Source organism: Macrobrachium nipponense, chromosome 5 (assembly GCF_015104395.2).
Source record: "Macrobrachium nipponense isolate FS-2020 chromosome 5, ASM1510439v2, whole genome shotgun sequence".
NCBI classification, from domain to species: Eukaryota; Metazoa; Arthropoda; class Malacostraca; order Decapoda; family Palaemonidae; genus Macrobrachium; species Macrobrachium nipponense.
The window spans coordinates 104642983-104670694 of record NC_061107.1 but is presented as its reverse complement, the minus strand read 5'-3'; the positions used below and the strand labels follow the sequence as shown (position 1 = coordinate 104670694).

The following is a 27712-nucleotide window of genomic DNA, read 5'->3' as shown; positions in this document are numbered from 1 at the left end:
ACAGCTATTATGATATTCACATGGAAGGACACATTCACTTAGAAAGTGTTTCCCTACGACGTAATTTAAAGGCATAAATAACTCAATCTATAGCAGATACGAAACTTGAAAGGAATTGCAAGAATGCTCACCATTTTTAACTCACTTTTTTTGCCGTCTTCATTTTGGTATTTCTAAAATTCCAGGGATTTAAATAACTCGGAAAAATACAGAAGAGAGGATAAGGATCCAGCAAAGCTGTAGAGGAGAGGGGGAGAAGGGGATTATTAAAAGAATCTCACTATTTTTACACAGTGCTCTATAACAGGATATCTGGAATGAAGACCCATTTACGTAGTTCCTGGAAAGACTTCATTTTTATACAAGGACAAGTAAAAACTGCGCCGAAATCTCTTCGGCGCAATCGAGTTTTCTGTAGAGCGTATAATGCTGTATGAAACCCTTAGCCGCGGCCCATGAAACATTCCAGCCACGCCCCGTGGTGGCCAGTGTTGTTGGCACCAATAGCGGTGCCAGACGACGATCATGGCTAACTTTACCCTTAAATAAAAAAGAAATAAGAACTACTGAGGTTGAGGGCTGCAATTTGATATGATGATGATCTGAGGGCGGACAGAAAAAGCGCATACGGACAGACAAATAACCATCTCAACATTTTCCTTTTACAGAAAACTAAAAAGGAATGACAATACTTTATCAAATATTATGAGACCTGTCTTGTTTTAGATGAAGATGAAACCAAATTAAGATTTGTTACCAAAAGAGAGAGAGAGAGAGAGAGAGAGAGAGAGAGAGAGCGAGAGAGAGAAGTGAGAGAGTGAGATGGAGTACATTGAAAAAGAGAGAAACTGCTGCCATTGCTACCTGATATCCCATTTAAAAATTCAGTTAAATGTCCAGAACGCTTCTGATGTACAGAATTTTTTTGTTCTATTGCAATATGAAAGACTCTTTGTATGATTTAAAGTCATGGCTATCAGCAATGTAACGATTACTTTGCTTTGTTTATATGTATTTATAATTAAGTGAAGCTATCTTTAGGTATACAAGTGTGGGGACATGAATATCCTGTCGTTCGTAATGTACAATTTGAGAAATTTAAGTTTCTATTTGATCATAATAATGTTACGCCCACAGATCCTTGACCTGAGCAGAGGTGTAATTATTCAAAGTTTAAATTTATTCGGAGACTTCCCTCGCTACTCCTTCAGAACGTGGGAACGTACCAGCAGGATTAGCAGATAAGTTGGATTATAGAGAACCTTGCAAGCCTTGAATTGAGTAGTTTCGGTTGTCAAGATATTCCACTTATACACTTGAACCTGGGCGCTTGAATCTATAAGTGGAGTATCTCTTGAACCTTGGCGCTTGAATAGTTCCTCGTTGGACGGGTGGTTTTCGCGCTCGGCTATCAATCCGGTGGTCAGAAGTTCGATTCTCGGCGCGGCCAACGTGGAATCAGAGGAATTTATTTCTGGTGATAGAAATTTATTTCTCGATGTAATGTGGTTCGGATCCCACAATAAGCTGTAGGTCCCGTAGCTAGGTGACCAATTGGTTCCTAGCCACGTAAAAATATCTAATCCTTCGGGCCAGCCCTAGGAGAGCTGTTAATCAGCTCAGTGGTCTGGTAAAAGTAAGATATACTTACTTGGACGCTTGAATAATAATTATTCAAGAGAAAATTGAAAAGGATTTTTTTATTTGCATATATGACAGCAGATTCAGGACCTTCAAAACAAATCTTAAAACGAAAAAAAACTATATGGGAACAATATCCTTTTGTCTAAAATATAGATATTGAATTCATCGCAAAATAAATTGAATAATGTTACTTTTTATGTTGTAGATAAATTTTTTTCTAATGAATTTATCAATCAGAAATCAAGCTCCAAAAAAAAGTTTCTCGTTAAACAGTACTGCAACAGTGTCCCGATGAAAGTATGCCACTTTTGACAGATATAATATATATATATATATATATTAATTAATATATATCTATATATATATATATCATATAATATATACATCAGCATATTTTGTTAATGATTCTTCCGGGGTTGGGGTGAGGGGCTTTTCAAATCAATAGTTATTCATATTTATATGCGTTAACTTTTTAATAAGTGCTCTAAGTTTTTCTGTTAGAATTATAGGTTTCCAAGTGTATAAAGAACTATCTTTACTTTTGTCAACTTATATTGTAAATATATGGTTGTTCAAAGACAAGAATGTGCCTGAACGTTTGATTATAAATAGAATAAGAGCTTCTATTATAAAAAAAACCAGAGATGTCAAAGCCATTTTGAGAGACAAATTGCTAAAGCATTTCACAAAGAATTTTGTAACATTGAAAGCAATGTATTCTAGATGGAAATGTATGTACTTCTAGATTTGTTGTAATCTTTTCTAGATAATTTATTGAATAAAAACGTATAGAGAAAAAGATTGAGAACGGGATATGCTGTATATCTGGTCCAAAATAATATCTACCGCTTAATTAGTAATTTTATAAAAACGTTACAAAAGCTTTCGAACCCTGTCCTGGGTTCGTCTTTATTCTAACTAAAATTATCAATACAAAAAGCAAATATAATGTAACCTCCAGTTTTAGGGAGAGAACCAATGGACCACGATATAGAAACAACAATGGACGACGACCTCGACAATGTGTTTCTCAAACGGACAAGACGACAAGCAGGACGGTCAACTATCCAACTAGGACTAGGTGGTTGCTTCTCCTCTACTTATATTTCGCATGGCTATCCCTCTTGATCTCCTCACTTGTTGTTTTGCAGGTAATTCATCGTTAGCGGGGACATTCTAGGAATCCCGGTTGCTATAAGGTGCTTGCGGGGTGATGTGAAAGATATCGGCAGCATCAGACGAAGGTACTATCGGGTTATGATGATTGTTGTTGCTTATTAGGTAATTTCTTATCAAGTTGGTATATTTGAAAAATGAATCTTCATTCTCCTTGCTTAGGGAAAGTGAAGACGTCATATTAATGGAGAAGATATTGTGTAGAAGATATCACTGCACAAAATACTAACTGTTCATACTTTATCAGCACCAACTTGAAGCAATTTAAGATAGAAACAGCTGGGATGGGCTCATCGAAAAAAGCGCCTTCGACCAGAGATTAACCTGAGAAGTTGTATTCGGAAAAATCTTTTTCATTCATGATGTTTTTTTTTTCTAGCTATTCCAGTTCTCTCTCTCCTGAATAGCTTATTTCATGGAAGGGCCGGCAGACCTCTGTGCAGGATATGCCTCGTGGTTTCCTTCATTTTTCGACAAACTCCCTCTACGTCGTCAAACTGGCCTTGTATTATGACATACCGCTTTGTCATCGTGTGGATAATGATCTGACTCTCTGCCGCTTTTCGATCTTTCTCAAATTTCCCCGACCAGACTAGAATTCCAATTTCCCTTGTGATGGGCGTCCTTTGGACGTTCAGATACAGCAGGTAACCCAGGCTAAGGGATTTACAATTGAATTTTTTAGTATGTTACATTGCATCATATTTGTGAGCCCTTTCCTGAATTCGAAAGACAGTATTGGAAGCCCTTTCGTGTTCATGGGACTACAACGCCGAGCAAATCCGTCGCCTCTGTATCATGGCCTAGATCTCCTTTTACAAATATTAGCATCTTAACTGAGCTACTGATTCAGTCAAGCATCAAATATAGAGTGAATAAGTCTTTTAACAGTTTGTATGCCAAAGATCCATTGCATTCCCTTTTTAACGCTTTTTCCACGTTACGGTGTCACTCACAGGCACAGCGACGTAACGTCAGTTGGAAATAAGCCTCTCTTATTCAGCCAATCAGAAGTTCGGTAGATCACGGACGGTTCTGATTGGTCCATAGGGTGTTCAAGCGTGTCCACGGTTCAAGGCAGGCGGAACTTTGGAGTTTGGACTTTGGAGACTGGAGAGACATTCCAGATAACTCACTGAAGTCGGTGCAGTGTTATGATGACTGTAGTTCGTCCGTCATTGGATTCTCAGTAAATATTGGTAGGTTTTTTTACCGGTTTTGGGGATGCTGTTGTGAAAAAGGTACGTTTTGTTGTGGTGTGGGTCCGTCTACTGAGTTAGGTCGTTGGTTTCATTTTAGCATAATCAAATTACGAAGATGGTTCCTCCTAAGTTGTAAGCTATCCAGAGAAATGGAGGTATATTATAGCCGAGTCGCCGACCAGTTTCCGGTAGGAAACGAAGTGAACTTCAGTAATATTTATTAGTGATTTATAGTATAATATTTCTTAGAAAGAAGGCAAATCGTGTGACTAGGCAGGAAGGATGAAAACCCTGGGTTTTAATTCGTATCTTTTCAGGACTTTCATAGGTCCTTATTTATTTAGTACAAGAAGCTCCCATCATGAGATATCTGTTTATGGTAAGTCCGGTGTGATTCCCCGACTGTTATAATTGAGGGAAGTTACCCTTGCATTCCCGACAGCCGGGTCTCAGTGACATTGTTTTCCCAACTGTCACTGTAATAAAATGTAAAATCTGCAGTGTACTGTGTAGTGTACACCGAAGACTGGATGAATGCTAATTTCATGGTGAATGTTCTTCATGTATCTAGTCGGAAGTGTTTTTCCTCCCTAATATTTGACGAACGGTCGGACCAAGATGTCGGCTGTAAAACAGGTTTCTTTGGTCAAACTTGCAACAAGGTGGTGGGGCCTGTATTCTATATAGTGAACTCATTGTCCCAGATATATGGTAAGATTTTCCGAGAGGGAATGATAGAGACTATTCTTCAAGGATTTTATGTAGGGTATTGTTAATATTCTTGACACCTAACATCTGAAGGGAATCACTGTCATTTGACTTGTAAGTCATAAAAGTAGGTAAATGGAGCCAGACACTACATTAAACAGATCATATTCTCTAATTAAAAGTCTTTCCCAAAGAATGTCGGTGATATATGGGCACAAATATTGCATTAATATTTACGTGTAGTTAAATTATAGTTCCGCCTTTCCCCACCGCCCCCGACTATAATTTTATCCGCGGTCTATTCACTATTATCTTTGATGTACGTTTTTTTTTTTTTTTTTTTTTTTTTTTTTATCGCAACGCCGAGAAATCTAATCTTGATGGTTTTAGTAAAGTAGGACATACTGACGGCTGTTTCACACATGCCATCTAAACTTTGGTGTGAGGTTGTATGGATTGTGAAGCTACCGGCTGAATGCCTTGTTACCTTGAATACCAAATTTAAACATCTGTAGTTAAAGGTATTATTACAGTTTACATCCGGTTTGCAACCCAACTGTGAAACAGACATAGATAGGTAGAGCGCATTGAAAGGAGTTCAAAACTCCCCCAAATAGATAACATTCAGTCCTTGGCACAAACATTGTACCCTGTAACGGGGTACCGCCACCAGTGCACACCATTCGGTGCACCTTTAGCGTCTCTTCGGCCTCTAGCTGCAACCCCCTCCTTTCCACCATAGTACATAATTCTCTTGCTTCCTTCTTGCTATCTGCCCCATCCTAACAATTGTTTCATAGTGCAACTGCGAGGTTTTCCTCATGTTTCACCCGTGTAACCTATTACTCTTAATTTTCCTTTCAGCGCTGAATGACCTCATAGGTCGCAGTGCTTGGCGTCTGGCCTAAATTCAGTATTCAAACATCGTAAGCTGTGGTTGACTGTCCATCTTCTAAGGTGATTAGTGCTGAGAGAGAAACACTTAAATATAAATCCATTTGATTGGATACGATGATGTCATTAAAGAGACCACCCACTCCCCCCTTCTTCTCCCTCTCCCTCTTTCTCCCTTGACCCCCTTCTTCATCCTCTCCCTTTTCATCCCCCTCCCCTTGATCTTAACGGGAGATTGTTCTCTTTCTCTCTCACATTAGTTCTGGGGAGGCAGTTTCCATGACAATTAACGTTTCTTCATGACACTGTTTTGAATTTTCATTGTTCGTTTTATTCTCATTTTCGTTTTCGTCCATCTGTGGGCCAGCCGTGTCTAGTGTCTCTCGAGTTGGTAAAATCCTTTTTTATTACATTTATTTTAACTATTTAGTTATCCCCCTTTTTTTTCTTTTTGTCCACAGCAGTAGGTGTAAGCAGGGATTCTTTTAAGATAGCTACCTGCATCCATTTACATGGTATATACATGTCGTTTTTTCATTCATACTTTCAAGGCCATTTCAAAATGGCTGACAACCATGAATAAACTACCTTCATGGATATTATACCTTGTTACGAAGAATGCTACATAGACCTTTTCCTTTCCATAAATACCAACCTCAAATTTGCGAATTATGCAGTTATTATTTCGGGCTGTCTTGTATTGAGTGGCGTCTGAAGGCTACTTATTTTGGGTAGTACCTTTATTTATTTTCATTTTGAACCATGTGACAGTGTTAAGAATCTCGTAACTCCCAGGAAGATTGTTAGCGTTGCTTCCTACAGTGGGCATTTGGACAATGAGGGAGTCAGGTTAGACATGGGTCGGGGGTTATGCTGCGTCGTCATTCCGGTTGGGTCAAGAACTTCGAGATACTTTAGCCCCAGGGTATGGGTATGGGGAACACTGACTTCTCCTAATCGGGTATTTGTGTTATTTCAGAGAATAAACTATATACCATCAGTGATTAAGTTTGTTTGGCCACTGGTATCCTAATTTACGTGATACACCCTAAACCTACCCAAGACCTTTGATCCAGGTCGACGTTTATGAAGAAAAGTCATTTGAGGATGACCTGAACCACGCTCGAGCCTACGAGGGGTATTGTGTGTATAGCCTTACCCTTAAGGCTATACCCATCCAAGGTAATATAGGCCTATCATACCTTAGAGTAGAGATGTGGGAACGTGGCTTCCAGTTTCATTGTTTTTCTTTTTTTTTATTATCTTGTCTATTAATTTGGTCAATGGTTTGAAGCATTAGAAAAATAGTAAACCAAAATGTTTTGAAATTTGATTTGTGCACTAAACTTCCAAAAATAAGGTTGATTTAGCATGAAAGGATGTATTCCAGAATCAGGTTTTTAAGTTTACTGAAACTCATGTCTGAAAATACTCAAAATAGTATGAGTCTTAAAATGGAGAAACAACTCCACACTTAAGATTTTCGAAAGCTCTTTGTAGATAATTATTTTTTGTTATATGTACCTATAAATAGCTGTGGATTTGTTTCCCCCATTTTGTGTATGCTAACACAAATTACATCCATGTGTTTAAAACCATGAGGTTTGTATCTAGTAAGTATATTGACCACAGAGCTGGTTGGTACGGTGAGGCTAGTACTAGTAGTTAAACTGTTAATTGGTCATATCTGTGGTGTGTTAGCGCACTTAGCGGATCTATATTTTCAGGTTTCATAATTGGAAAAAGCCGTGATCTAAATTGCTCAATTTTTAAAACTTGAAAAAGCCGTGATTGAAATTGCTTAGTTTTTAAAACTTGAAACTGCTGATACTCTTGCTTGAGTGCTAGTTGGTTTGTGAATGCCTTCATCAACAATTACTTATGCTGTTGATGAACATTTCTCCACAGAAACTATAATGTTAAACAATGAAACTGTTTGATCTCGTGGAAATTGGAAGTTAACAGCTGTCTTTGTTATGATTTTGATATCTTAGTCTTGTGTAAAAAAAAAAATCACTTATTTACGCATGTTGTAATGCAGTGTGGACTCACCTTTGTACTGTTTGTGACAGACAGAGGGGTTGTGGCCAGTGCTATATTGAATTTCCTGATACTAGGTGGAGAGCAGTCCCTAATTTTCTAATCATATTTATGGTAGCCTTTATACTGTGACTGGCACAGTCTTTGATATCAGATTCATTGCTTGAGGTCAGGCCCTCGGTTCCATTGCAAGATAAGATTAATGCTAGACACTGGCAGCGACGGACTGGCCATTTGGAGAAAGGGGACTTTTCCTCTTGGGCCGGTGGTTAAAAGGGGCCTGTGAGCCGGTCTTTAGTAAAAAAAATATTATAAATAATTTTTTAAAAAATCAGTAAAAATAAAAAAAGTTAGAAAGAAAACTTTAAAATCTGAAGAATAAGGGAACAAAGAAAATATAATCGGATAAAAAACACAGAGAGAGAGAGAGAGAGAGAGAGAGAGAGAGAGAGAGAGGAGGAGGAGAGAGAGATAGAGAGAGAGGAACGAGAGAGAGAAGAGAGAGAGAGAGGGGGTGGGGGAGGGGACGGGTGGGGGGACGGGGGTGTGAAGGCATGACACTGATCTCATCGCCAGCACACATGATAACATTCTATTGTTATGTCGAATCTTTGATCAAGCCGCTCAATACAGTGCTGTATTGCAATGTTCTTTTGCGTTATAGGCTTCTGGCTATACTGCTAGCGAAAGGTTACACACTCACACAGGCAGTAAGACGCTACTCAATCGGTATTTCTTGTATGTTAGTTTCTCGTGGCTATTACTATGCAAGTTAAAAAAAATATTTGTTTCATTCAACAAACTTTGGATATAACAGTCATCATATAGAAAATGGCGCAGTGTATTCAAGAATCAGGAAAATTGTCCAAGTTAATCTTGTGAAATGCATGGAATCGGTGTGTGTTGGTGAAGAAGAATTCGAATTTTATTCCTAAGTGACTACGTTTACTCCAGTGATTGTTCTTTCAAAGTGACGTGTGTAAAGTGTTGTGCTTAAGTGAAGTGGTTTTGTGTAATTTTTCATCATATAGCCACTGAGCTTTCGCATTTAGCATTTCAGGAAAACACTTCAATACGCCCATGCTCAACCGCTGTCACTGGGTTACTTGTTTCTCAAACAGTTTCTTTTGAAAGACATGATGACACTTTGATGACATCATAATCTTATGCACTGATATGAGACATTGCATTTTTGCTAACGTTACTTAAACTTTAGGGCGCACACAATAATAATTATCAGGAAAAGCGAGAAGAAAACTTAAATTATATTATTTGATTAACTAATATTTGAAATGTAATGATTTGTGAAAAGCTAGATGTGATACAAAAAATATAACTCTAATGTGATTACTTAGTGAGCTTAGGCTCGTCTGTAAAATGTTCACATGGTACTAACAATCGATTTACAGTATTTCCTGATGAATCTTATATCTTTGAGGTTTTACTTAATAATGCCTGTACTGTCGCATTAGGAGAAAAGTTTTTTTTAAACGAAAATTAATTAAAACATAGGCCTAGTTACGAGTCTCATTTAAATGAAGACAGTCATGAGACAATTGCAACGAAATGTTCATCATTTAAGAATTGTCCAGTCTGCTGTTACCAGATACTCAGTAGGTACAACTTGTTAACTGATGCCTATCATATAATTGGTCTAGCTTACAAGTATCTCCTGACCTTGAAATTAATAAAAAATCGTCTAAGAAGCAGACTCACAGGAACACCTCCAGGAGTTTATGCTAATGACATTAGAGTGTGATATATTAATGTCTCTCGATAATGATTTAATAATTGACAAAGTTGCACCTAAGAGTGAACTATCAAAGAAAATTTTGATAATCTAAAATAAAAGTAATTCCTTTAGTTATGCCCGAGAGCCGTTTATCTGACCCATCACTAGAGAGAGAGAGAGTCATCAAATGTATACTTTCAATTCAAGATATACCTCCCCACTTCTATTTGGCTCCATCTTCAAGTGGGCCGGTCAACATCAAAGTCCTGAGCCGAAATTTAGTCCCAGTCCGTCCCTGGACACTGGTGATGTTCACCGCAATGGATGAGACTGAATTTTATATCGCAAAAACTCTCTCTCTCTCTCTCTCTCTCTCTCTCTCTCTCTCTCTCTCTCTCTCTCTTCAAAACAGGTTTAATCAATGCACGTGTAACAACTTGTTTTTGGTATCCAGTACTAAAAGTCAAGGGTTTCCCTCGATAGGTGTAGGAATGGGATAAAAGGGCGGTCTGCCTTTAGCCTCGGATATGACAGTGACAGACTTAAATATATTTGTGAAAATTATCTGATAAGACATGGTCAGAACTACGAGGCTGTCGAAGAATTGATTGTCTTTAGATTTCGGAATGGTTGTGATTTATATATCATCGTCAGTAATTTGTCCTTTGGGAAGTTTTTTTTTTTTAATATATCATTGGAAGGAGGTTGCAATGAATTCATGATTTTCACTTGTGTTGCAGGCCTGTGAATCCAGTAAAATGATGTCGTCATTGGGGTCTAAACAGTGATCCACAAAGTACCACTATGGAGGGAACCAGGCTACTAAGAACTGATGTTCCTGGTAGATGTCTCCCGTGAAGTCTCGTGCAGTTGGAACCAGATAAGGTATGTGATTGGAATGAGGTAGTAAACTTGCTTTATGCCCTGGAAGGGATAGTGCTGTCAGTGTGCCTGATGCAGTGCACTGTAGGCATTACTTAAGGTTCTTTGCAGCGTTCCTTCGACCCCTAACTGCAACCCCTTTCATTCCTCTTACTGTATCTCTTTTCATATTCATTATCTTCCATCTTACTTTCCTCAGTTTTATTTCATTGTGCTTTTGCGAAAGATTTTCCTCCTGTTACTCTCAATTTTCCTCCAAAGGACTCTACTATTAGTACTATTACCTAAAGCAATGTTGGAATGGAATGGAATTAAGATCTAGGCCAAAGGCCAAGCACTGGAACCTGTAATGAAGAATTTTGTAATGACATGTCTTCTTATAAAATGAAAGCATTTAATGTATATGAAAGATTGATGTGTGCAGTTTTTACTAGAAAGAGGATAGTAATCAAAACTGAACAAAATTCAGTAGTTTGTAATGAAAGTTTAGTAGGTTGTAATGAAAACAACAAAATTTGCTACTCGATTGTAGTTTTTAATCAAAACTGAACAAAATTTGATAAGAGATTGTAGTTTGTGATTAAAACTGAACAAAATTTTCTTCTTGATTGCAGTTTGTGATTAAAGTTTAGAAAACGATACTAGATTGCGGTTTGTAATCAAAACTGAACAAAATTTGTTAATTGAAAACTGTTTGCAATCAAAATAGAATAATGCGTATTTTGCTTGATAGCAGTTTGTAATCAAAACTGAACCAAGTTTGCTACTTTAAGGCAGTTTGTAATGAAAACTGAACAAAATTTGATACTTGATAGCAGTTGGTAATCAAAACTTGAGGGAAGATTTTTAATAATTTTGTATTAAACGATTAATAAGTCCAAAATTTAAACAGATTTGAATGTGTTTAAATTATGGACTTATTAATCGTTTATTACAAAATTATTATAAATCTTCCCTCAAGTTTTGATTACCAACTGCTATCAAGCAAAATACGTATTATTCTATTTTGATTGCAAACTGTTTTCAATTGACAAATTTTGTTCGGTTTAAAGAGTTAACCGTACAGTAATATACACCTTGTAATATAGTAGATTCACATCACCGGTGCATCTGATGTCTAGGCCAGTCCCATACGATGCTCATTATTGGTTGTGGTAAGCCACTTACAGGGGCTGGAAACTCACTCTCTCTCAAGAGTTCACATAGGCGGAATGCAGGTTCCACCTCTACTGAGGGATACGCCCTGATCTGAATCTATTATAGTACCATTCACATAGGCGGAATGCAGGTTCCACCTCTACTGAGGGATACGCCCTGATCTGAATCTACTATAGTACCATTATTTGCTTAGAGGAAATTAATGTTCTGATGATTAGGTCAAGTGGAAATTACTTTTATTCCTCTAGTGGAAGATTTAGCATGAAGACGGAAGTGTAGGTTCTCTCACTGTGCTGATGTGAGGAGTATCCTCAGTTTTAACACTTTTAACTGAAACTGGAGCCAAGTTCTAGAAAACACTCAATCATTTTATGTAGCATGCTTAGGAAATATTGATGTATTATTTCTACTTTCCTCGTTGAGCTATATTGAAAGGTTTTTCAAGAGAGGCAATGCTTCTATGAATGGTTGTTGGTGAATTTCGTCTCCAAGAATCATTAGTTCCCCGTTAAGTAATGATGGCCTCTCAGACTGGCCTTTTAGATCTTGTATTGCATTGTTTAGTATTTTTAAATTACGTATTTGTGCTACTGTTAATTCACTATCACCTTACTAATTTATTCTTCATATCTGATATATTTCCCCTATGTCTTTTAACAAATCACTCTATTAGTAATAAACTCCTTAGGAATTGAGGAGGGTACTGATCCTTACCTTGCCTTCCCACCCTTAGAACTTAGGAATTGAGGAGGGTACTGATGCCTTCCCACCCTTAGAACTTAGGAATTGAGGAGGGTACTGATGCCTTCCCACCCTTAGAACTTAGGAATTGAGGAGGGTACTGATGCCTTCCCACCCTTAGAACTAGAGTGTCATACATGGTCTTCCATACTGCATTTCACCTCAGTGGACTAAACACAGTGTGGCGTCGAAGGAAATGAAAATATTCGAGGAGGTCTTTTTATTGGATTACAGTAGGCAGTGAGGAGGGCTCCTTTTAGTGCACTGTAGCTTTCCTATCTCTTCACCTGAGCCAATTAGATTGTGTACGGAAGAGAGAACCTTAAATAAAGGTAGGAGAAATAACTTTTGGACATAATTAAACAGCAAGTTCTTGATTCTTCTGTTGAAGAGAGCAGCAAGGAAGACTCATGCTTTGAGTAGATTGTTAATCTCCTTAGTAGGTTAGGGAAATGGCAATGTAAAATGTCTAAAAGAAAATGAGAAATGACAGAACTTAAAAGTTTGATATTGACCTGCCACCTCGGTGGCCAAGAGTTCGATTCTCGGGCATTCCATTAAGGGGCTAGAGATGTGTATTTCTGATGATAGAAGTTCACTCTCGACGTTGGTCCCGTTGCTGAATAACCACTGGTTCCATGCAACGTAAAAATACCATACAAACAAACAATAAAAGTTTGACAATGACAAGACTCCATGAAAGGGTTGCTCATTCCTGAAATTATTTTGAAGGAGCCGTTCATTTTTTCTGGATAAAAGTTACATGGAGTTAAAGAACTAAGATGTAAATGTTATAAGAGTAATGACATTGGAATTTCATTCACTGCCTTTTAGATACACAAAGGTTTTAAATGAATTATCAGTCCCTTTAAACGCCCTTGAGATTTGTCAGAATCAAAGAAAAGGGACGTAGTTGGTTGCCCTTTTTTAATTTTGCTATGATGAAATGTCCCAGGTGCAGTCAGCCAAAGCCTCCAGTAGCAGAACAGAAGGGTGAATTCCTGTCATCACATTTAATGGCTGTTGTATATTTGCATGTTGGTGAATTTTTAGATGAAAGTGAGTGGTTAATGGGATTTAGTCGAGTTAGATGGCACAGCAAAGTTAATGTGCCTCTTGAACATGACTCCTAAAAAGTGGCAGCAATGCTTTTAGATTTAGGCTTTTTCATACCAGAGAATCTAATACGGTTGTTACAGAGTTGCAGAGGATATCTTGGATCCATCTGCCACTTTTGTGTATTAGAGATTAAAAGACTTGATTTATTAAAATTAAATTTTTTTTTCAAGTTTTCCATTACTTAAGTAGAGCAGAATTTTCAGTTTTGGTTGACCCCATAGTTTCTGTATTTGGTGTTTTTATGTGAATTTGGGTAGAACGCATTTTCAGGTATAATAGATTTGTATTTTCCTATCTTCAGTTCTCATTTGATAAGTCATGTGGGTGAAGTCTTATGGGAATCTCAATATGAAATAGCATTATGAAAATACTTTGATAGAAAGGAAAAATTGGTCCTAAGAAGGGATCATATAAGGTGCCTATAGGGCTTGTCACAGGTAAAGATTGTTTAAGTGTGAATTTTTATAAAACCAAAGAGGTTACTAACCTTAATACAGCAATGAAGATTAGGAATATTGGGGTTTTGAATTTGTTTTTATTGTATTGAGTTGAAATGAACTTAAGGTTGAACTATTTTAGCTGTATCATGAGGGAATTTCTTATTGTCTGCCAGACCTTAATCACATTTCAGTATTCTGTTTCACAAATAACAATACAGTATTGCTGTAATTTTGTAAGCTATACTCCGTAACCTTAGCTATGGATAAAGTGTGTAATTCATAATAAACAAAATTGGCAGTCAAAAGCCCATGGTGCTGAAGAACCCAAGGGTTTCAGTGCCCCAAACCAATCAGATAATCTATACCAAACCGCAATGAGAGCACTGATCAACGGTTCTTCTCTCAGTGGAGACAATGTAATCACCATCATGAGAAAAAAACTAACTAATTCTCTCTGCCTATGAAGCAAATAGCCAACTGCTCCATTTTGGGTATTAGGCTGAGGTGTAAAAAGCTGTTTGTGTATTCTATGTATGGAAATTAAGCATTGTAAACCTGTTCTTTGTTGATCTAGACATCTTTATATTTTACATGCAAGAAGAATTCTGCTATAGTATTTTGTATTCTTGTATTAATCAACATAAAATTAAATTTTGCGTTTACATGAACTTTCCCTGTCAGATATATACTTAGCTATACGTCTTCTGACGTCACGAACAGAATTCAAAACTCGCGGCACAACGCGACAGGTAGGTCAGGTGATCTACCTTACCCGCCGCTGGTGGCGGATGTAAGAACCAATCTCCCTTTCCAGCCAGAATTTTTTCTGTCGCCGGTGACGACTACACCTGTGGTTGTTACCTCCTGACAGCTTTATTCATTTCTCGTTGCCGTGGATTTATTTGGACTGACTTTCGGTGAAGTACCTGATCTTGTTGGCTTGGCATACGCATTTGTGGATTGTTTTTGGATATTGATTTGGATTTTTCTTTGATTTCGAGATGTCTGAGTTAGAGGTTAAGAAATCTTCTATGTTTAGAGTGTGTGCTATGGATGAATGCAAGGTGAGACTACCGAAGCTACGGTAGATCCTCACACAGTTGCTTTAAAATGTAGAGGTAAAGAATGTTCTTTTGATAACCCGTGTAATGAGTGTGAGAAGTTGGATGAGGGTGAATGGAAGGCTCTTTCTTCCTACTTGAGGAAGTTAGAGAAAGACAGGGTGAGAAAGGCTTCTTCTAGAAGTTCTAGTAAGTCTCGTATTAGCGAGGTAGAAGAAAATCCTGTTGTAGCATTAGAACCTTCTCCAGTTTCAGCTCCTGCGCCCTGCATCGAACCTAAGGATACGACTACGGAAGTGGCAACCATGAGAGCGACGTCCCTTAGCATGGACAAGAAGATCCGTTCGTTGCAAGGTAAGAGTAGTGACGGTGAATTGTGCAGTGACCCAGTGCAGTGGAGGGGTGCGTCTGATCGGCTCCTTAATGCTTCCAGCCTAGACCTCTTCCAGACTCCCAGTCCCAGTGGAGGAGGAAAGTCAAAAGCCGCAGGAAGGTTAGGGAGAACTCCCACCGATCAGGCGTCCCTCGGTAGATCCTGATGATCGTACCCAGGCTGCCCTTGTTCGCGCGAAGAAGGAGGTATTGCGCCCAATGTTCTCTTCGTCTTCCTCTCCTTCACCTAGAAGAGGATGGAGCGCCTCGGATTCTTCACGACCACTGAAGAGAGCCTGGAAGGCGCCTGGCTCCTTTCCTTCCAGCCCGGAAGTTTTTCCAGAAGAGCCGGAAGTAGAGATCAGAAACCCAGGAGGAGCAGGAGTTCTCGCCTCATAGTAGGCTTCGAGCCTCTTCTACCGGTGAGGATTTTACAAGATCTCCAGCTCGAATTCTTGCGGGACTGCAAGCGCAGATTTCGGCACTGGCGGGCTCCTTGGCAGGAGAACGCGGCTGGAAAGACGTCTCTCTCCCTGTCAAGAAGTCTAGGATTCCTTCACCCTGTCTTACCGTCTCAGTCAGAGTCGGTTCTCTCTCCTTTATCAGCGGATGGAAGGAGGCGCGCTTCCTCAGCAGGCGCTGTCGTCTTCCAGACATCAATCGCCCAAGAAGCTTTCTCCTGGTGACTACATCTCTCCAGTAGAAGGGATCTACGACTAGTAGGCGTTCGTCTAAAGACAGGCGTACGCCTCGTCCTCGCGCTCTTTTACGAAGATCCTTCATTCTCCGGATAAGAGAGCCTACTCTTTGATGGATTCATCAAGAGACAGGATCTCTCCTTATTTAGGCTCCTTGAGCCTAGTAGCGCTACTCCCAAGTAGACGCTCTCCCGCTCCCAAGCGTGGTGCGGAGGATAGGCGCTTTTTCTCCTGATGGGCGCTTTTCTCCTGATAAGCGCGGCTCTACTTTTAGTCCGCTCGATTCAGGACAGGCGCGTAGAGCCTGAAAGATATGTCTCTTCTAGGAGACTACCTTTTGAAGAGAACACACAAGTCGGGAGGCGAAGTTTGTGGAGCATGGTAGACGCCGGTCTCCTAGTAAGCGACCTTCTCCAGACCTTCGCTCTCTGTAAGTAGGCGCCAAGAGCCTAGTAGGCGTTTCGCCTCATGGTAGGCGCAGCTCGCCTGGCAGCCGCTCTCCTTTGAACAGGCGCAATGGATCTGAGAAGCGCCTTGAGCATAGTAGGCTCTCCTCTCCTAACAGGCGCTCTGCCCCCTTGGAAGCCCGGAATTCTAGGAGTAGGATTAAGGAGCAAAGAGCACGCACTCACAGAGGTAGGAAAGACTCATTCGAGAGGAGCTCTCCAGAAACTTTGGCTTCCCCTGATAGGCGCCAGTCTACTACTAGACACTCTCTGGACAGGCGCATTTCTTTAGAGAAGGCTAACTGCACTCGTAAGAAGCGGAGGGTTCTTCAGTGGATGAAGTTGAACCTTCAGAAGAGGATTTGGTGAAGGACTCGTCAGTTTCGTCCTACAAGATCCTTACAGATCTACTTCTTCAAGAGTTTGGAGACTCCCTTACTCCCGTCGCTCCTCCTTCTCCTCTCTCTTTATTCTCGACTTCGAAGAAGACGAAAGTTTCCTCTTGTGTGAGATGAATGAAGCCAACATCTTCAATGAAGAAAGCTTTGAGAGGTGTTGGTGATTGGCTGCTTTCTAAGGAAGGAAAGAAAGGAAAACTGTGTTTTCTTTCCCTTCCTTCCAAGCTTACGGGCAGACTCGGATTTTGGTACGAGTCTGGAGAATCCCTTAGGTCTGGGTCTTCCTTCATCGGCGGATGCGGACTTCTCTTCTCTGGTGGATCAGCACGACGCTCGGCTTCTTTTTGTCGCCAAAACGACCTGGCTACATGAACGAGCTTGACCACCTGCTGAAGGGAATGTTTGAGTCTTGGAAGTCTTCAACTTCCTTGACTGGTCTTTGGGGTCTTGGCTAAGAAGACTCAGAACCCGGATGCTATTTCGCCAGAAGATCTAAACAGTGTTCTAACGTGCATTGACAAAGCAGTTAGAGATGGATCGAGCGAAATAGCCTCCCTCTTTGGAGCAGGGATCCTTAAAAAGAGATCAGTCTTCCTGCTCTTTTCTCACGAGTCTGTTTCGCATGCCCAAAGAGCCTCTCTCCTGTATTCGCAGCTCTCGCCTCTGCTTTTTCCAAAGAAGATAATCCAGGACATCTCAGGATCTATCTCTGAGAAGGCGACTCAGGACATGCTCGCACAGTCGGCACGGAAGCCTAAGACCTCCTTCCAGACGAATACTAAGAAGGAGACTCCAGCTAGACAGGAGCCCTTTCGAGGGGGCCCCCCCCCCCCTTCTAGAGCCTCTACCTCGAGAGGTAATAGAACTTTCAAGAGAGGTAGATCCTTCTCACGCTCTGTCAGAGCTAAGAAGTAGGGAAGTAGTCCTCCAAACACCAGTAGGTGCCAGACTTCTAAGATTCTCGGAAGCCTGGACAAAGAGAGGAGCGGACAACTGGTCCCTCTCTATAATAAGGAAAGGATATCTGATTCCTTTTACGGAAAGACCACCGTTGACAACGACTCCGAGGGAGTTGGTGGCCAGGTACAGGGATCCCATCATGAGCCTTGCTTTAACACAAGCAGTGGAACTAATGTTCGAGAAAGAGGCTATAGAGCTAGTGAGCGACCCTTGCTCGCGGGCTTTTACAACCGCCTTTTTCTAGTTCCAAAAGCCTCAGGAGGGATGGAGACCGGTTCTGGATGTAAGCGCCCTGAATTCTTTGTAGAAAAGAGGAAGTTCGCCATGGAGACGACATCCTCAGTGTTGGCGGCCCTTCGGCCAGGGGACTGGATGGTGTCCCTAGATCTTCAGGACGCTTACTTCCATGTGCCTATCCATCCTTCGTCAAGGAAATACCTCAGGTTCATGATGGGAGGAAGATATTCCAGTTCAGGGACCTTGTGCTTCGGCCTTTCAACAGCCCCTCAGGTCTTTACAGGCCTAATGAAAAATGTAGCAAGATGGCTACATTTGGAGGGAGTCAGAGTGTCCCTTTACTTGGACGACTGGCTGATCAGAGCCAAGTCTCAGGAAAGATGTTTGGAGGACCTACAAAAGACCCTTTTCATGGCAAGTTCGCTGGGACTTTGATGAACTTTCAAAGTCTCAGTTGATCCCCAGTCAAGATCGTATCTATCTGGGATTCGGATGGCTTCTCTGGATTTTCGGGCTTTTCCGTCTCCAGAACGGATAGCCCGAGGGTCAGAGAAAGTCAAAGCCCTTTCCTAGAGAAAGAAGTATGCACAGCGAGGGAGTGGATGAGTTTGTTGGGGACACTCTCCTCGTTGGAGCAATTCCTTTCTCTAGGAAGGTTGCACCTCAGACCTCTCCAGTTCTTTCTCCATCGAACTGGAGGTGTCATTCACAAAACCTAGAGTTCTCCTTCGAGATTTCAAAGGAAATCAAGAAGGACCTCTCTTGGTGGGCCAACCCTCTCAAGTTGCAGAAGGGTATGTCCCTTCACATTCCGAACCCCAACCAAGTGTTGTATTCCGACGCCTCGGAAACAGGTTGGGGAGCGACGCTCGGCTCAAGAGAAGTGTCAGGCACCTGGAACAAGGAACAGGTGACCTGGCACATCAACAAGAAGGAGCTGATGGCGGTTTGGCTAGCTTTGAAAGCTTTCGAGCCCCACGTCCTAGCTTCAACAGTTCAGATCAACTCGGACAACATCACGGCCCTGGCTTACATCAGGAAGCAAGGGGACTCACTCTTTCTCCCTGTACGAGACAGCAAAAGAACTCCTGCTTTGGGCAGAAAAAGGAAGATTTGTCTCCTTACCAGGTTCATACAAGGGAGAAAAGAACGTCAGAGCAGACCTCCTAAGCAGGAAAGATCAAGTCCTGCCGGCAGAGTGGACTCTGCACGAAGATGTTTGCCAGGATCTGTGGAAGCTTTGGGGCAAACCTCATATAGACCTCTTCGCCACAGCCAAGAATATGAGGATAGCCAACTACTGCTCTCCGATATCGGACCGCCAGGGCAGTGTCGATAGACGCGTTCCTACTAGATTGGAAGGGTCTAGACACGTATGCTTTTCCCCCATTCAAGATACTGGGAGAGACTCTAAAGAAATTTGCAGAATCGGAGGCACAAGGATGACGCTGGTAGCCCCGTTCTTGGCCGCCACAAGTATGGTTCACAGAGGTACTGGAATGGTTAGTAGATCTTCCGAGAACATTACCACAGAGGATCGATCTGCTCAGACAACCCCACTTCGAGAGATATCACAAAAACCTCCCCGCTCTAGATCTGACTGGCTTCAGACTGTCAAAAGTTTGGTCAGAACGAGAGGCTTTTCGGCAAGAGTTGCAACGGCTATCGCAGCAGCAAGAAGGCCTTATACCATTAGAGTCTACCAATCGAAGTGTTAGGGACGTCTTTCGGCGATGGTGTAGGAGCCATCACTTTTCCTCTTCCAGTACCTCTGTGACACAAATAGCAGACTTCTTACTTTTCCTTAGGGAAGAAAGTGGATTGGCGGTATCAACCATTAAAGGCTATCGTAGCATGCTATCTGCAGTGTTAGGCACAGAAACGTTAAACATTTCAGAAGATAAGGACCTTCATGATCTAATAAGATCGTTTGAAACATCCAAGAAGATTTCTCCAGGGGTTCCGAGTTGGAATCTGGATGTAGTGCTACGTTACCTGAGGTCCAATAAGTTTGAACCGCCTCAGTCTGCATCGTTCAGAGACCTCACGAAGAAGACAATTTTCCTCATGGCATTGGCTTCCGCAAAAAGGGTTAGTGAACTCCATGCACTAGAAGGAAATGTGGGATTCAGAGGAGATGCAGCTATCTGTTCACATTCCTTCCTTCGTTCTTAGCCAAGAACGAGAACCCCTCAAATCCTTGGCCTAGGAGCTTTGAAGTACAAGGATTGTCTGCATTAGTAGGCGAGGAAGCAGAGAGGTCTCTTTGCCCAGTAAGAAGTTTGAAATTCTATCTACAGAGAAAGAAAAAACTTAAGGCAATGATGTCAACCTTTGGTGCTCTGTAAGAGATCCAAGGAGGACACTTTCGAAGAATGCGCTTTCTTTCTTTATCAGAAGCCTGGTGAAAGAAGCGCATGCGATATGTGAGGAAAGTCAATACAAAGTTCTTAAGGTAAAAGCTCATGAGGTAAGAGCTATTGCCACGTCATTGACTTTTAAACAAAAACATATCCCTGAGTAATATAATGAAGGCAACATTCTGGCGTTGCAACTCAGTCTTTGCAAAACCACTATCTGAGAGACGTCAAAATTACGTTATGAAAAAGTGCTTCGGGTTAGGCCCGTACGTATCGGCGGATTCGGTGCTGGGGCAGGGAGCTGAGACATATCCTTAGTAGTATATTTTTTTTTTTTTCCCCTTGTTAGGTTGTAAGGTTTTTTGTTTTGGTTGTTTGAAAGAACATGCGGGTAGGCATGTTTTCAATTCGTAGTGCTAACAATGATTAGATTGGTTAGGTGATCGGTGTATGTTTGAGCTCCTTGCAATGATAGTGGTTAGTTCTGTCATATAAGTGGGCGAATCCCCGTTGACAGATCCTGCTCGGATTCTATCAGTAAGCGGACAACCAAATCCCTTTGATAGACCCAAAGAGTCTGTCAGCTGTAGGTCACGCCCTCGCTGAAGCTCTTAAGGCAACGCAGACTCATAGACAGTAACTACGAAGTCTTCTGCCTAAACAGGTAAGAACCAAGGTTGTTTTTACATCCTACAACTAGTGTTGTTTTCCCCTTTTTTCCATATTTATATTGCTGTCTCTTTCCCTCCACCAAGTGTGTCAATCAGCTAAGTATATATATGAGGCGGGGAAGTTCATGTACAAAAATGTTATTGTTAGTATACAATAAGGTTTTGTACATACTTACCTGGCAGATATATACGATTGATGGCCCGCCCAGCCTCCCATCAGGAGACCGGTGGAAGGAAAAAAATTCTGGCTGGAAAGGGAGATTGGTTCTTACATCGCCACCCAGCGGCGGGTAAGGTAGATCACCTGACCTACCTGTCGCGTGTGCCGCGAGTTTTGAATTCTGTCGTGACGTCAGAGACGTATAGCTAAGTATATATCTGCCAGGTAAGTATGTACAAAACCTTATTGTATACTAACAATAACATTTTTCTGGTCAGAACATGTGTTAAGGCAAGGGTATTGTATGTTATTGCATTATATTATCGCATTATTTTGTTATATGAAAATTTTCCAAACTACAACTTTGAATTTGTACTTTTTTTTTTCATTACAGGTTACTTGAAGATGAAAATATACAGTTATATGGATGCTGAAGGTAGCATATTTGATTGGAGTTTGGATTGAATTTAGCATTGTCGATGGCTTTGGGTTTAGGAGACGTTGCTTACAGGATCACAAACATGTACCATCCTACTGAAGAGATTTGATTCAATCAAACTGCAAAACTCACTGTACTTCTCTCATTTGACTTGAATCAGAATGACAAATAACGAGAGGTAAAGTTATAGAAGTTAGGTGCCTAATGTGAAAAGAGACCAGAGGGAACTGGCGAAGAGTAGAGAGAAAGAGCGGTGCACTTGAGGCTGAAAGGATACCAAAGAGAGACTTTAGTAATATCTACTTTGTGGTTGTGCTCAAGCTTATGCCTTCAGCCTGGATTTACTTCAGGGCAATTATAAGATCATCAGTTGGTTACTCATATAATTTCCATGTCAGTATTTTACACACCTTCATTCCCATTTTTTGTCAGGTTTCCCTCATATGAGTTTGATATCTGAAGAGTTTTCTTCATTATCTTACGCTTAGTGTGCTTTCACTCAGAATACCCATGGTGGTCTCAAACTATGCCTTACCCTTGGTGTCCTCTTCCTTCATCATAAACTTATTTTCCTTGCTTTGATATTCTGTCCTTAGCTCCCCATTTCTGTATCCAATTTTTCAAAAAATATTGTAAGATATCTTCCTCGGTTAACACCAGAACATCTGTATTCAGCAGCTCATAGGGGCCTCCCTTTTTTCATTTATCTGTAACTTCTTCTATGACTATGATTAGTGATGATGGGCCCTGTGCTGATCTGTGATGGGCCCGAGAGTTTATTGTAGTATTTATAGATTCTTTGGCTGTTTCAGTCACTATATTCACACAAGATCTCACATAGTAGTAGTAGTAGGTGGGATATGCCTTTGAAACGGCTCCCTTGCTTGTTTTATTCCTCTTTTGTGTTTGTTTGAGTTTCTTCTCTCTGAAATACCACATTTCTTTTATAAAATCTTTCCTATTCTCCACTTCCTCCCTCAGTAGATCTACCAATAAGAGTATATTTGCTACTAATTCCTCTTTATTTTCTTGATAGGGTTGCTGCATAAAGGTATATCTATTTCTAATCTCATTGTATGCTGGACAGTAAAGTAAGAAATGTTCTAAATTTTCATTTTGTTCCTCACAGCATAAACATTTTGCATCTTCTCCTTTTAAGTGTTGTCATACCAGATTTCTTCTCTTGTGTTTTCTTTATATTTTCTGTAGATTCTTAACGTTGACTTTTCATTCATTTCTTTCTGCCATGCTTTTCTGTCCCAATTGTTTATTATTTCTCTTAACTGTTTGTCTTTAACTGCTTCAATTTTACTTAAGTTTATGTTTAGTTCTTTCATGTACTCTTTTACTTGCATTATCCAGGTTTTTTTTTATACTGATCCATGGTTATCTCATATAGGAACCTATTTCCACAACTCTTCAGTGTATGTTTCAGGTAGAATAGTTTATTCTTGATATCTCTTGAGTGACAGGAAGAGGCCCCTATTTCAGATCTTAATGCACAACTTGCTGTGTAACTTGGCGCTTTCAAAATTGTTCTATATACTTGATTGTCTATCTTCTGAAATTCATTTATAGTTTTCTTGTCAAGCTTCATGACTTCCATGGCATACAATGAATGATGGCATCGCTAGTCCTTTCCAGTACAATTTTCCTATTTTTACTCTGCTACAGCTTTTATTGATGACTGCATTAGCCATATTTGCCATCTGCTTTGCTTTAACTCGGGCCCTTTTCATCTGTTCTCTGAAGCAGTCTTTCATGTTGTTGATTGTCACTCCTAGGTATTTAATATGCTTAACTATTTTCATTCCTTCTATGTGCTCCATATTCTCTGCATCATCGATACTGTACCAGTCGTTGTATATTAGTATATTACTCTTGTTCTTGTTTATGTTTAAGCCACATTCACTTGCGATTTCCATAAGAGTTTTATTGATTTTGTTATTTCTTCTAGTGAGTGGCCTAGTATTAATCCATCGTCTGCATATAATAGTGCCACTATCCTTATTACTTCATTTATAAAACCTGTTGTATTTTCTAATTTTCTATTATCAGGTACGTTATTAGTAGGAAGAATATGGTTGAGCCATTGCATCCCCGTCTTATTCCATTAGTTACATTTAGCTCTTTTTGTTCTATATTGTTAAGGCATAGGCTTGTTACATCATTTGTATATATCTTTGCAACTGCATTTATTACTTCTGCATGCAGCCTATATTTCATCATGACCTCAATTAGCTTTTTACCAAATGCTTTTTGAAAGTCTATTGATACTACAAATAATGGGTCCTTTCTTCTTTACGTTTCTTGTATGCAGTATTGTAAAATATATAAATTATCGATTCCTCTCCTTTGTGCGGTAAAGCCCGATTGCAGTTCATTCATTTTTCCTATATTTCTAAAATGCTTTTCTATTTTGGTTTTCAGGATCCCCATGAAAATTTTATATGATGCATTTGTTAGAGCAATTGGCCTTAGATCTTTGACTGTGGGGTTTTGTTTTTTGGGCGTAACTGTTGTTTTTTACTTAAACCAGCTTCTCTGCGTTTCCCTGCCCTTCAGTATGCTGTTTAAACATTCTACCAATTCTTTTTGAAGGTTGTTACTTTGTAAGAGTAGTTTGAACAGAGCTGGCTTCATTCCATCTGGCCCTGGTGCTTTATTTGCCTTCATTTTCTCAAGTTGATTTTTTTACATCTTCTTCTGTTATGTTGATTTCTTCCATGGGTCTTATCTCTGTCTCTGTTAAATCATACACTCCATGCATGTGTTCCCTTAAAGATATATGTTATTTCATCTGCTGTCCTAATTTTTTCACTATTTCTTCCATGTCATGATTGTACTGTTCTTTCTTGCTTTCATTCCATATCTCTCCTATTTTGTTTTCTTCTTTTTGGTATATTGTTCCCCAGAATTTTACCAGCTCTTTCCGGAGGGTTTCGTCCTTCATCTCTTATTTTCGTCGAATATTCTTATCCATTCTTTTTCTGATGTGGTCTTTCCCCTCAGCATGTCTATATATCCCCAGATTTTCCTGTGTCTGTTTTTATCATTCATTATCTCATTTCTAACCTTTTCTTCATATCGTTCATATGCTTTCTTAATTATTATCTGTACTTTTTGTTTTTAAGATATGCTTCTTCGTAGTATCTCTTTTCTTCTATTCTTGTGGCTTTCCTATTTAATTTGTTATATATCCTTCTTTGGCTTATTTTTTTCTTTGTTTGGTGACCCATACTGGTTCTGTTTCTTCTTGCTTTCTTGTCTTTAACCTTTTTTGATTATCTTCTCTAAGTTAATTGCTTTTGCTTCACTCATTGTTTCTTCCAACTGGGTTAGATCTCCTTTTCTGTCTTGTTGGCTTACTTTATACTCTATATATACAAGGTATTTCCAGGTAGACTCTTCTGTAACTTTCAAATATTTGATTTCTTTTGTTTCATTTCTGAATGTTGTCCTTACTTTAGTGTTCATTTGAATTGGACCTTTATGAGGTGATGGTCTGATAGGTCATATTCATATTTTCCCTCATCTATCTCCATACATTCATAGTATTTTTACATATTTTGGTTGACTAGGGCAAAATCTATAGCGCTGTGCTGATCTCTACTCCAGGTTCTCCTTCCTTTGCAGCTGGGATCTCCATTTAATAGCGTTAGGTCATATTTTTCCATTAGGTCCATAGCGTATTTTCCATTTTGGTCAAGTTCTTGTGTCCCTATGAAACCTAAATGCCCATTGAAATCCCCAAGGACAATCACAGGCAGGTCTGTGGCTTTCTCTATTGCTGCATGTAAGGCGCTTATTATTCGTTTATTTCTTTCTTTATCACTAGTTGACATGTAGACTAGAATTAGGTTAAATATGGCTGTTCCTTAATTAACCTTTACTATTAGAATGTCTTTGTGTTCCGACATTTCTTTTTCCATCTGGATCTCTCCTTTGGCTCTATATATTATTAGTAAACCTCCTTGTTTGGTGTCGCCTTCATCTCTCATTGAGTCTACCACTCTGATGCTTGTACATAGTTTTGTTTTCTTTTGTTATCTCCACTAGCTCGATTATTTTGCTTTTGTCAGTCCTTGGATGTTTATGAGCTTTATTTCAAGATTTCTTGATGTATCTTCTGTCTTGCTCACTATCTTTTCACTTTCTCTATTTACAAAATTGCTTCTACCATATAGACATTTATCCATCATTTGCGAACAACTTTTTTCTTCTAGGTCAAATAGTCTAAGATTGTTACTAAAGTTACTTCCTTCACCTACCTGCCCTAAATTAATTTCCCTTCTTCTACTCCCTACCTCAGAATTCTTAACATACTACTAGATATTCTATTTTCTCTTAAATTATTTACACTCCTAGAAATATTATTACTCCCTGTCTCTAAATTATTTACATTTCTATTTTATATTTTCCTACCTCTAACTCATTTACACTTCTAACAATTCTATTGTTTCTATCTATAGTTCCCTGGACTTCATTTTTAAAGCATTCTAGTCGTCTGAAAGTTTTCCCTTCTCTTCAGCTCTCCCTTACTTATGAACCATCCTTCCTCTTTGTTATCTTGCTTTTTCTTTAATTCAGATCTTAATATGCTATCTTTTTCTCTTTCTTTCGCAGTCATGTCTGGTACTATAGATATTTTCTTGTAAATATCCTTCTTTGCATTCCTTAGCAGTCTGGCACTTTTTAATATGTTCCACTTTTCCCTCTCATTGCTGAGTTTCACTATTAGTGCTCCGGGCCTTGATCTGCCCATCGTCTCATTGTTTTGTCCTTGTTGCAGTCGTGGCCTACCTAACCTTACTATATCTTTAATTTTCCATTCGTCTTTATTAAGGTCAAGTTCTTTTGTGAAAATTTCGTTGCACCTCTCTTCATCTAGCTTACAGTTTGCTGTTTCCTCTCCTGGTTGAGGCTCTGGCAAGTTGAATATGATCAGGTTTCCTTCCTTCTGTCTTTGTCCTGGGCCTCTCTTATTTCTTCCTGAATTGTTTCCCTTATTCTACTGCTGCTGAGGATCTCTTCCTTTATGTCTTTTGCTAGGGTCTCTTTAATGTCCCTAATCTCTTCTTTTATGTCTTTGACTAGGGACTCTTTAATGTCCCTAAGGGTTACTTCTATTTATAGAAGTCTACCTTTAATCGTCTGGTTCTCTTCCCTGAGTTCTTTGATCTCCCTATCCTTCTGGTCTCGACTCTTCTGCACAATACCAGTTTATTACATCTACCGCTCTCTGAATGCCAGCATACTGGTCATTAGTGATATTGTCGCAATTTGTATGAAACCATTCCTTACATTTGTCGCATTCTAACGCCTTTTGTTGCCTACCTACTTCCCTTCTACACTGTGGGCACGTGTCCCCTGAATTTTGGTTAGGCCTAGCACGGATATCAACTCCAACTTCGCTATCCTGCCATTTCTTATATGTGCCCTAAATATGCAGAAATGTAAATCAGTGTTGCAATACTTCCTTGTTCGTGATATTAGTATTAAGTTCCAACACTTGTTTAGTAAGACGAAGACCTCTTTGCCTTTGTAAGGCCTCATCTAATTGTATTTCTTGTACTCTGTTCGGAGCTTTCTTGAGATTTTTCAATATTTCTTCCATCGCCCGTACTCATGTACACTCTGTTTAAGCAATCTTAACCTTTACATATAATTTGTATGATCATTCTCCTCAATCTTCTGCCCATCTGTATAATTCTGCCTTAACGAACCTTGCATTATATCCTTCTAGTGATTGATTCTGTGTTTATATTTACTTTACTGTTTATGATGTGTTTGTTGATGTATGTATTATATATATATATATATATATTATATAATATAATATATATATATAGATATATAATATATTATATTATATATATATACTATATATATTAAACTATATACATATATATATTATATATAATAATGTTAGTATGTATTTATTTCCATTTTATCTGTTCCGTATATTGTAGATGCTTGCGGTGTTTGCTCATTTTGAATAGACATTCCCATGTACTTTTCTTCTGTTCCTTATCACATGAGTTCTCTTGCTGATTTGAGTAGTATATGTGAAGGCATCTGTATTGATTCCTCTTTTCATAACATCCTTGAGATAATAGTTTTAACCATCACAGAAGAATCTTGAAGCTCTGCCTTCACTGGTCTGTCTACTCC

General features: G+C 39.5%; 1 long non-coding RNA gene across 1 annotated transcript; it reads left to right on the top strand.

The window, feature by feature from the left end:
- Window positions 1-3844: 3844 nt before the first annotated feature.
- LOC135215569 (uncharacterized) lies at window positions 3845-27315 on the top strand. Its single transcript, XR_010314731.1, has 3 exons — window positions 3845-4019; window positions 10137-10281; window positions 21494-27315. It is a non-coding gene; the product is annotated as an uncharacterized LOC135215569 (long non-coding RNA).
- Window positions 27316-27712: the final 397 nt, after the last annotated feature.